Raw genomic sequence first — 12,488 nt, forward strand, 5'->3', positions numbered from 1 at the left:
TTGAGATGCTCTTACTGGTACAATTCATAAATGTTCCTGTATAATGCTGATGGCCAACGACTCCATTACTCAGTGGGTAGATAACACTTTATTATATCTCAGGTATGTCACCTCCTGTATAGAAGGTCCTACCTTAAAAGACAGGGGTTTGTTTTGCAAAAAGTCTTGGTTAGTGGACAAAATGTCTTTGAAGAACTCTTAATATTTATAGATCTGTTATGACCAGGCTATATGTACAGACAGACAGTCAGAAAGGCAGCATATAACCATGAAAAACATGAAGAGCAAGGAAAAGTACTAGCACTGAAGGGGCAGAGCTGGACAATGCAGTGAATCGTCAAAGCCAAGTGAGGTGTCTAAGACAAGGTAAGAGAGGGTTTGGGGTTTTTTTTCCTCCTGTGATAGTTCCTCTCCCCCCCCCCCCTTCTTTTTTTTTTTCCTGCAAACTGCCAGTTTTCATGCTAGGAACGGTAGAATGAATCCTGACTTCTCCTTTTCTGCTTATCTATCTAGGACAAAATATAGAGCTCCACATTCACAGAGCAACAGGGGAGAAGTTCTAAAAATATTTATTTACAAAAGTGAAACAATAAATCTGGTTTGATACTGTTGAATTGTTTCACTAGGATCAAAAAGTTTTTCACTGAACAGCTTGAACTATTGAATATATATGATTTAAAAGTTAATACAGAATAAATTACAAGTGTAGAGAGGAAAAATATGGGAGAGAAAAAGAAAATAAATTAATTGTTTTATTTTGATTTTAAATCACTGAAATGTTTCCATTAAAATATTGTTAAAAACAGCATGTTCTTATGGAATATTTAAGAGAACATCCTTCTGAAAACAATTTTATCAACTCTGCAGAAAAAAAGTTATTTCCATTATTTTTACCATAAATGTGTGATAAATATTGCTAGAGACAAACTTCTTGCTAATAAAAAGAGCCAGCCTGATTCTCTTGAGAACAATGGGTCCTCCCCACAGAACAAACAGATAATGGGGTGGTTTGGGCATCTTCAAAAGTAGTCTTCTAGATATGGAAGTGGTTTAAAATTGGACCAGTAAATAGTTCAAATTCCAGTCCCTATAATTAGGCAAAGATCTATATAATCCCAGTTTCTTCTTCTTCTAAATACAGTCTGCAAGGATTATAAAGATGGTCCATTAAAGGTGTGTGCATATTGTAAATGCTACACGGGCAACTCAAGTCTAAATGAAAACAAAAAGGAAAAAAAAAAAAGCAGGAAAAGAAATATCTCTCTGGCATAGGTCAAAGGAAAAGGTTATTATGTTAAACTTTTCTCCCACTGAGAATCTTCAAATATACAGACTTCACCTACAGAAATCAGTACAACTGACTGGAATTTGCTGGGTTTGGTCTGGGATGCAAACCCTGGGAGTGAGAAAGCTGGTTGATCTCAAAGTCCCCAATGTCTTCTTTTCTGAGGCAGCTAAGCAGTGAGACTCACAAAAGCAAGGTCTCAGCGACACTTCTTAGTAGGTTTGCATTCACTTCTGCCTTTCAGTGTTAGGTGATAGTCAGTATCCATCAGCAGTGAGTCAGTGTATAGTACCTATGCAACATGAATACTTCCTCAGCTACCCAGCTTCTTTCACCTTCTTTTAGATGCACAGAACACGTTTTCTGAAATTCTTCCTTGTCACAATGAACCATGATCAGAAGCACATGCCTGATCGGCTTATAATGTGCACATAGTAACAATGGACCCAGATACTGTATTCAATATAATAATACGGGATGCTGATATTGGCTCAATTGACACTGTAAGTTGCCAAAATTCATTGTCACACCAGAAACAAGAAAAAAAGTAATCAGGAAGAAGTGTGAAGAAGGAACCTTCTGGCCAAATTCAAATCACAGTAATGCTTTTATGAGTTGGAAATAACAGTGAAAGACTAAATGGAGCTGGTTTGGATTGCTGCTGAGGCAGAAATGACCAGAAAGGAGTGCTGGGCAGCCCTGCACTTCTCTGAACGGTGCTCCTTCTGCAGCTCACAGTCTCTAAGTCATGGCACATGACACTGAACACACGGCAGCCTGGTCCCACTCTCCTGATTCACGTTGTTCTTACATGTAGCCCTATTTTGCCTGCATAAATAGGGAGGAATTTCCAATTCCATGGAGATACTACAAGTTTAGTCATGAAGATAATTAAGTCCTTTGGGCTTGAACTACCCAAACACTTCATACTTGAAAGAAATTCAGATATGACTCTGAATGTCTGGACTACTGCCATCTAAACAATTTGGATTCATTTGAGGTTTAAGATCAGCTCCAAATTCCTCTTCACATCAATTAATCATTCAGATATTTACTATTCTTATCATTTATATTATAGAATAGCTAGAAATTATAAGATACTCTATAGTTTGCTTTTATCAACAAAAGCTAGCTTCAGTCTTTCAAAAACTTCAAATCTAATCAACAAAGATAAAAAAAAAAAAAAGAAAAAAAAAAGAGGTGGGGAAGAAAAAGAAGTTATACTATTAACATTCTATCCAAAGTCTAATAGAAGCACAGAGAAAGTTTAGTTATTTGCCCAGAAAAACCCCACATAAGATAAATGATAGACCCGAGGCAGGGCTCTAAGACTATTATCTCCCAAGGCAATAGGAGGCTTAGTTACTAGATCACATTACTCTCAACATTTTTCAGCAATAATTACTTCTAATTGTTAATGCTTAGTGCAGTTAAATGAAATAATTTTTAGACTTTCTAGAACTTTTAGAATTCCAGCATTCGAATAAATACAGTATCTGTAAATGATGGACATTAACAGAATGTTAACTTAGATCTCAAGGAACTTACAAAAGTGTAGGTACCTCCTGGTACTGCTGTGGTGGTCAGATAAAAGGGATCTTGGTACAGATATAGGGACACTTGCTTGAAATCAGGCTTAGATGTCTAGACGTCTTTGAAGCTAAAGAGAAAGGCAGATAAAGAACTGTATTTATCTCCAGAATTAGGGAGCCTCTAGGAAGTATCTGTCCAAGCCACATTCTTAGCTGAAGTTTGTAATTTTACCTATATTTCTAAGTAGGATTCCTGAGGCTTATTCTTAGGGCTTTTTCTTGAAATTATGTGTTGATTTTTAATTCCTAAATATCTATCCTTTGTATTTATACCAAAATTTTACCTGCTAGTAACACTGTATTGCTTAAAGCTTACTATCTGTTGTGTGTTCACCATCAAGAATCCTCGAATCAAATGAAGAATCTGAAAGCAGAACTGTCACAATTGTAAATAGGTTTAAAAACTTCACTTTCTTTTCTTAGCTGTGGGGTTTGGGTTTCTTTTGTTTGTCTGTATGTGTGTGTGTGTTTGTGTGTATAGGGGAGGACAAGAGGGTTCAATATGACCTGTGGTAAATATCAAATGGAATTTAATTAACGGCTCTGATGAGATACCAAGAAAGATTGAAGCTCACTTCCCAAAACTGTATTAGTTTGTTGTTGCTGTTTTTTTTGTAAAAAACCAAACTGTTTTGCTGACACCTTGGAAATAATTATGATGGATACTGTCTTTGCAAAGGCAATGTTGGGCTAAGTTTAATCTGGACTAAAGAGCTGAAGCAGAAAAATAAAGAAAAGAAAAATCCAAATGGAAAATCTGCACTGAATTGAACTTATTTTGAAACTGTAACTGCTGCTATGCCTGAAATATAGCACAAAGACCTTCTACTTTTCCAAAGGCACTGCAGCAATCAGGAGACAACTCAAAAGGACCTTAAATGCAGCAAAACAAAACATAATACTCATGGGGATGGGGGTATAGGGAAGGTGGGAGGAATGAAAAAATTAAATTAACTTTACCAAGATTTCTGCAAACCTCTCCAGTAGAAGTTAACTGTCATGTGACAGGCTCATTCCTGATGCTGGGCCCAGGATGCTGGGCCCAGGATATTCCCATTCTGTGTTGGAAGATCCTTCTTATTAAAATAGAAGGAATAAGAAATCAAAATTATGGTTTATGAGTTTATATGCATATAAGTACTGAAAATAAAAGTTATTCTAGCTCAACACATGAGTGCTATTTTTCTGTTGATTTGTATTGCCTGTGATCTGAAGTAATTGTAGTATTTTTCATATACTAGCATGGTAATGTCTGATTAATTTTAATTTTAATTCATCACTGACAGTAAATGTGTATATTAGTGTATATATATATCCCTGTTATAAAGGCTATGCTTGTGTTACTTCATCAAAAGGACCAAACATTTCTTGGATGAAGATAAATCAGGTCTACCATAAACCATATCCAGAGCATCATTTCAAGAAACCAGGTGAATTTTATTGCAAACTTAAGAATAAGTCTGAGCTAACTGAAGGCTGGATACCTTTCAAACCTACCTTCTTAATGTGGAGAACATAGATAATTCAAGTGTAACTTTCTGATACAAACACTTTTTTCAGCCCTCTACAAAATACTTGAAGTAATTACGATGAAACACAGATAAATCATTTGCCAGCTTTTTTTTCCCCCCGTAAGCTAAAGTTTAGTCCCAAGCTAGTACAAATCCATATTTTACTGCTGATCAATGTAAATCCAGAATGATTGAAAGTAGAATTTAGACCACTTATATTTAAGACTACAAAATTAATGTCTTTCAAGGGTTTTTTACGTAGAAAAACCTTCTGAAGTGCTATGTGATTCAATCTTCTCTCAAAAAAAAAACCAAAACAAACAAAACCAAAGTCAGAATTGTCAATACCCTAGAAACAGGTAAGAGTATGTCCCTGTTATACATAGTCATGTTATTTACTTTCTTATCCTCCTAGTCCAGATTGTAGCACCTTGGTTTAGACTGGTATTTTTATAATAATTTCCTGCTTCTCTAGTTTTTTTTTCAGCAATGTTTACCTAATTCACTACAAAATGAAGACATAAGATGCAACCTCAAAGACCATGCAAAGTACTGTCCAGTTGGTTAGGGACTGAAGGGATTCTTTTTCCTTACATGTTTAAATGTGCCCAGGTGAGTCCTATGCCTACAAGCTGAGTCCTGCTGTTTCTCAACTAATCATTTGAAAAATCAGGGGGAGGAGTAAAAAAAAAAAAAGGTAGAATAGAAAAAAAAAAAAAAAGGCTTCTGGTAGGTGAGCCACAGCAGGGCAATTAAGATGATATGGCAGAGGTAGACATCTGCTCCTAGACAGATACAGTTCCACTGATGCTATCTATAGCTACAATCCTTCTGAGAGATAAACAACATGCGAGAGCAACGTGCAGAAGGAAATGCCACACTGAGAAAGTGGTGATCGTGTGGCCCCTGTGGTCTGAGAAAGAGAGAGAGACAGCAAAAGAAAAAGGGAGGGGTGGCATGTGGGGCCTGTGCCAGGCACACACAGGTGACAGAAGTCACAGGACAGACGTGCATCAAGATGCAAAGCTGGGAAATGTATGAGAACTGACATTGGAGGGGAGCAGAATTACAGCAAAAATGAAAGGCACAACATGACCAAGAAAAGGAAGGTGGAAACCTCCTCTCTAAGCTCTATGCATAAAGTTACAGTTAATCTATGCTGAAATAAAATAAAAAAAAATCCACTAAAATTATTAGTGGATGATTTATACTCTCTGATTTGGAGACTTGGAGGGCTGCACAGAATTTCAAACTCACATTTAGGTTCCTCACTAACAAACTTAATCTGAACTATGCTGCCCAAAGTAGATTATTGCTATCTTGTATTACTGTTACAATGATTTTCAGACACAGCAGAAGCAGTATTCCCTCTTTCCCTTGATGTCAGGCACAGCCAAATCCTAAAGGAGGATGTGGTGTCTGCTCCAAATAACCTTCAAGACAAGGACTTTAATTTAGGCAGGACTTGAGGCAACAGTACGCTCCACAACACCATCAGATAGGAGTTTTCTAAAGGTAAGGCATGTCGCCTCTGCTCATCACTGGCCATGCCACCGACTCCTCAGTTTATTTGCCCCTCAGTTCCTTGCAAGGAGAATTTGGTTGGTCTCCTCTGATGCCAGGAGTTCCATGTCCCACCAAAACTAAGGAAGCATCCTTCCTTCCTCCAGCTTTCCTACCAGAAAGAAGTCTTAGCATTCATTTGACTTAAGATACTCTGCCACTTTAAGAAACCCTCTGGAAAACTCACAGCAAGAATTTGAGGCCAAGTGGTTTGCAGAGATCACTGGCCAGAAACATCAGGAATGCCCTGCTGAGGGCAGGCCCTCTGCCTTGCATGGTGTGCTGTCTTCTGCTTCTGGGGTGGACATGGGGCTTGGCTGACATCAACAGAAGCTGAAAAACTGAAAAAACAAAGTGTCATCCTATCTTGTGTTGGAATCTCCAACCAATAATTATGAGTTTTCATAATGCATGTTATAATAATTATTCAGCCTGATTACACACCATGGTCTCATTCTGTGAAAAAGTTATTTCTTTTCTCTGCCTGGGAAGAAGATAGAAATATCAAACTAAAGAGCTTAATGTAAAATCAGAGTGGAGCGAATCTCAAATCCTCATGGAACCTTGTGCTTTGGTGATTTTTTTAAATTGCTACTCCTGAAAACTGTTCATCAGAAAAACCTAAGTTTGAAATTTTCTGTTTATCTGAAGAAAGTAGAGCTGGACTTCATGTCTTTAATGAACAATTCACCTGAGGCCAGATTCTGCTATCCTGAGTCGGTTCATACCCGAGCAAGGGTGATGGATTTAGATACTTCTTTCCCCTGGATGCTCATAAACTGATTGCATTTCTCTTCAACATATTCATTACTGAAAATTGTGCAATAAGGCTTTCTGTTAGTTTAACTTCACTTTTTTCTTCCTTATTCTACACAGAATAAGCTTGAACAATTGAGTGATGCAGCTGTTGGTTGTTGGTTACTTATTCATTGGGTTTGGTTTTTTTTTAGATTGTTGCATGTCCCTTTCATTCTGCTTCTTTTAAATTGCACATTCACACATGCAAGCATCAACATCTCTTCTGAGACATGTATGCTGGAAAAACTCAATGCTGTGAATGCTTACAGGAAGTGAAAAAAGCACAAAGTGTAGAGTTCTATTGTACATGACTCAATGAGCTTCATTTTTAATTGTAAGTGTAAAACCAGGTCAATGCTTTATTAAAATTCATCTACGTCTACATTAAAATATCAAAACATGAACACTATCAGCAAGAAACAAAATTCTTCTATTAATGTGTGTTATTAATGTATATTTCTGCTACTACCATACAATTAATTCTGCATATTCTGTACATAATTCGGTTATCTGGAGGCTGTCAAAAAAGGTTTGATCCTTCGAGTTATAAAAAAAAGTTATCATTTCAGAGAATGTGGATTTCCTCTTTTGGAAAATCTACAACAACCACCTATCTGCAGAGAATGCCAGTTCCTAAGTTAGCATCCCTAATGGTCATCAGAGTATAATATTTCCTGGACGTTACAGGTGATAATGTAGCTTTGTTGTTCCCGTCTATTAACTCTTGGGGAAATCTGACAGCTGTGGAATGCATTCTGTGTGCTTAATCCTGCAATATATACTTGATTGGTAACTATATTGATTTTATTACTCTGTGCTCCTGCTGTTCCACCTTTTTTTCTTTTAAAGAGCAAACTGAAATGTCTTGGGTTTGTGACAAATTTTGAGTTTTAGTATAGCAAAGGAACACTGTGCCTTTTGTGTTTCTTAACGTGGAAATAGATCTGATAAAAAATTTCACACCAGTAACTTCAGAAAAATATTTTTAAACATATTTTTGTGTATTTTGCATTGTTTGATTCTAACCCACTGTGCTACTTTCAGGCAGCAGATTGTCATTATGACTGTACTTTGCTTTTTCACTGGCATCTATGACTTGAGTGTCCCTCCCCCATCCCAGCTTTGCTTTGCAAGCTTTTTCATCTTTTCTACCTTGCTGGAGGCATTATTAGGGCATTTCACCTTTGACCAAATGGGCAGACGAACATCCATCCTCTGGAGCCAGTACTAGTGCTGTTTGGTAGATCAGCTCCCACATGGTACTGAACTGTGACCTCTTCTTCTGTTCAAAGACTAAATACATAAACTTGAGTTTCCATTGGTGCCAAGCCTGGGAACCTGAGTTGCTCCCTAATCCCAGGTCTCACAGCCAGCAGCACAATGGGCAGCTCACCATGCCAGCCAGCCAGCCTGAAAGAATGTCTTTATTCTCTCTTCCTCAACAAATTGCTTATTGTTTGGCCCACAGGGTGCTAGACCTTGTGAACTGTCCAAAACTTTATTGCTTTTCTGTTAAAATTTCTTCTCTTTTTTTCCTTTGGTTTTCTTTATAAATAAAATTAATTTCTATTCTCATTTTTTAGTAATATAATTTTAAAAGATGGCTGCTACTTTTCATCTTTTTTCAGAGTATATCTGCCTTTTGGAAGCCTGCAGGAACCACAGAAATGATACAAGTCCTGCAGGTTTAGACGCCTTAGAATGAAGAGTCTGTGGAAATGTTAAGTGCTATTGTAATGCAGTGCTCAATATTACTTGAAGAAAAACAGAGGCAAGTGCTTAGGGGCATTCCTGAATTTCCAAAGGTGCATACCACCTCCCTGCTTTTGGCCTCATCTTCACTGTGGCTACAGTGTGCCCACTGTACAAACCACGAGTGTAGGGCAGGATACGTACCTTGGGGCCCTACATTTTGGAGTTGTTCAGGGGTAGTTGTTTTCAGAGGAAGTTAAAGCAGGCTGCCTAGGCTGGTCTGTTATTTATGTCTTGAGCTATTTCTGGAAGCACCTTTTGTCTTCAGTAAATCGTGGACACAGTTGCAGGACAATTGTACAAGTCAGAGCTAGGCAGAGTATCAGCAAGGTAAGGTGGATTTTGCAATATTCAGCCAGATTTACCCGGGGAAAAGAAGAGCTCCACAGCTGAGACACCACCACATGAAGAGGGGAATCGTGCTCCATAAATACAGCGAAAACCAACACAGGACCCAGGACACCCCTATTTTTTTCCCTCATCCCCCTCGTCTCAGTAATCCTGTGTTGAGACATGTTCACATGTTCAGTGCGGAACCTTGTCTCTGTTTGGAGATAGGGAAGTGGGACAGGAATATCCTTGTAAACAGCAAGATAGGTTCTGATCACCTGGAGAGTGACAGTTAAGATCAGTTTAAACACTCATGCATTTCTCAACCAGTTCTTGCACACACTGCTTAGGAAAGGTGACAAAATTACCAGCTTTCTGGAGCCATACATGATCTAAGAATCACACAAATTTCTTGAAAGTGTATGCATGCATGTGTGTGTGTGTATGTGTGTGCTTATTTATATATATATATATATATATGTATTTAATATCCTTTTCAAGTATGAAAATGGCAGCACAAGGGTAGAAGAATTGCAAAACTAAAATGTCCACATTAAGCTGATGCATGGTACATACCAGATGATATATATACTGCCTTATTGTTCAGTTGCAGCTCAGGAAGCTAAATGCATAATTTAAGATATATGTATAGTCTAAGGGTCAAACGCTGTCAGTTACACGAGTGTAAATCAAGAGCAATTGCACAAAAGTGACTGAAGTTGCAGTACCCTGGCTTTACACAAGTGTTGCTGAAAGCAGAATATGAGTCCCTATGTGTCATCAATACAGCTGAGTTAGTGGTACTGAGGGAATTTTATGATATGCATGCACCTAAATCCTTCACTCTTTTTCTTTTTTTTTTTTTTAATTCTTTATAATATTATCTTTTAGGTTTCTATTTTTGTCTCTGTTTTTAAAGGAACAAGGGGCTCAAATCCTGATTCTGTAAGTGACATCTCTACCTCCTTCATCTACCAAACTTTCTCAGCCTCAATTCATAATGACATGACAAACACCTCATAGCTGCAGAAATTTTATTTGCCTTACTTACATTTAAGATCAGTCTGAATTTACATAAATGCAGAATTGTGAACCTCAGGCAGGATGTTGCTAGGCTGGCTGGCTGCATGTAGAAATGCATCCTTGATGTTCACTTAGTTCTGTCAGCAATTGTACAGGCTGCAAGGAAGGATCAGGAAGCAAAATTTCTCAGACATGTTGGAGAGCAGGTTTTGGATGCAGCAGGAGAGCTTGTGGACCTGGCTGAAGTGAGTATAGAAACTTGGCAGCTCAAAGGAATATCACCTGTGTTAAAAAATCACAGGACAATTTTCTGAGCCAATGCTTCCTGGGTTTGTTATTGAGAGGTTCAAGGGAGAAAAAAAAAAGACCTTGCAAGAGATGCTGATTGCAACATACACATCTACAGCACAAAACAAAGAGGTATAAAAACTTATAATCTATTGGGGAACTAGCAGAGTACCTGTCATATATACCTGGCCTTCAATGACCTTGTTTTGCATGGAGAAAGAATATATGATTTTCTGGGTTGAGAGAAGGTTTTTAATTCTGAAAGGAGGTTATGTGTTAAATATATGGTAGCAGTCTATTCAATAATAGAAGTCAAGTCCCTTACTTCTGGAGGCAGAATCTGGTATTCTATCACATAAAATAATGCCATTATTTCTTAACATGCTTTTAAATTGAATGTATTATTTTTAAATCACTTTTTTATGACATTCTGGAATACCTAGAAAGATTTAAAAAGCTCAAAAGTAGATTCCGCAATATCACATAATCAAAAATGGCTGAATGAATTTGAGACACACTTACCAAAAAAAAAAAAGCCATTTGAGATGACAATGATCAACTGTGGGGGCTTTCTGCTTCAAAAGAAACAGAACAAATGTGTCTGAAATAAAAAAGGCTAAACAGATCTTAACACCATAGTGATAATTACAGTTAGACTACAATTTCTAAAAAAAAAAAAAAAAAAGGAAAAACCCCTATAATGCATTATGATTGATTTCAGAAGGTTAAGACAAATTTAAATACTGTGTACTGAAAACATTTATATAGAAATAAGTGCATAAAGATCCAAGATTTATTTATTTACTTTTAAATAAAGACACATCCATATATGTGTTCAATACACAAACACATGCACACACACCTGCTTAGCCAGTTAGAATACTGTGTAGGTATAGATTTGTCAGGATCATTTGATCCCAAAAGGATTTGTATAAGAAAAACTTCTATTTCAGAGAAATGATGTCTCTAGAGACTGATAGTGATGATACAATAGGCTGGAGTTGCTATTATTATTAAAAAAAAAAAAATATTACTACTTTTTCTGACTATGTTTCTTTTTTTCCCAGTGGAATTCTGATTCCAGACATTCTACCAGCCTGACATCCACTGGGAAAGTGATGACACCATAAATTATTTAAAGGTTTGAAAACCACAAGAACTACTGTATATAACCAGATTGGATTGACTTTTTAACTCTTTTGATTAATAATACATAAAGCCTTAGATATGTGAATTGGTTGAGTGCTAACCTGTTAACAAAAGCAGTAGAAGGGATGAATTCTGACGTTTCTCATAAGTTATTCTACTTAACACATTGGCCAAACCAAACAAACAAATGGAGTACTCTGCCTTAGTCTTACACCTTCAACGCACCATCAATATTTGATGACTGCCTAATGTCTCTATATATCTGGCCATAGATGATGTTTTGATCATCTGGCTTCCCAATTCCAAACTTCCCTGCTTTCGTCTGCATCACTCAAAAGACACAATTAAAATGTAGAAGCAGTTTCAATATCCTGGTTTCTTTTTCAACTTTCATTTTAACAGCACTAACTACTCAGAAGCGAAAAAATGGTATTTCAGTCTTCAGCAACAAAGAAGGGCTAGGATTTCCTCAGTTGATGACATTTTGTGCTCAGCAGCAGGATGGGAGTAGATATGTACGCCGCTTCAGAAAGATTTCATGTTCTACCCTTCCATTGCTGGCTCTGTTTCAATTATTCCCCAGGTTCCTAAGTTTTGGTCTCTTACATGCTGGTTTGGGTGGAACACAGAAAAAAGTGTTGGCCTTTCTCTCCTCTTCAAGTACAGAGGAAGATGCATGGGGCAGCCTGCATTTCTAAGCAACAAGAACAATTCCACCGGAGACAGACCACTTTGCTTCTGGGTAGCCTGACCCGTGTGTCAGGAGACAGGCTATTCAGGGTGACTTCAGTATGATATATTAGTTTACAATAACAACTGCTGCTTCTTCTGTGCAGTAGACAGGTACTATCCCTCTGGATTATTTTCTATTATGCCAACTGAAGCTTGACTGCCTTAGATGTAGGAACAATATGAAGCCCATCTTTATCTGTTTCTCTTTAGTCATTCCAGCACACTTATCTTTTATCCATGTAATTCAGTTCTCAACTTCCTTCTGCACCAGACACTGACTCCCCAGTCAACCTGCAGAGTGTCCAGCCACAGAAACTGTGATCAATTCTTTTTGCCTCTTGACGTGCCCATGAAGCCATCCTTTCCTGGTTCCCTTAAGGACAAGTATTTGTGGCTGCCCATTGGCCCACTTCTACATGTTTTAAAGCTTCTGTACTAGCAGGATGACCTTCATCCATCCTCTGT

The 12,488-nt window shown here is 37.5% G+C and overlaps 1 long non-coding RNA gene across 5 annotated transcripts in view; it reads left to right on the forward strand.

Annotated features, from left to right (window-relative positions):
- The window catches only part of LOC308067969, a 78,468-nt gene that overhangs the window by 37,431 nt on the left and 28,549 nt on the right, over positions 1-12,488 (forward strand). For 3 of the 5 annotated variants that reach the window (XR_013929802.1, XR_013929803.1, XR_013929804.1), the window contains one exon: positions 1-12,488. This exon is cut by the window's right edge. This is a non-coding gene — a long non-coding RNA (uncharacterized lncRNA). The other 2 variants (XR_013929805.1, XR_013929806.1) reach the window with 2 other exon arrangements.

This window comes from Falco punctatus (genome assembly GCF_963210335.1).
Source record: "Falco punctatus genome assembly, chromosome: 7".
Classification (NCBI taxonomy): Eukaryota; Metazoa; Chordata; class Aves; order Falconiformes; family Falconidae; genus Falco; species Falco punctatus.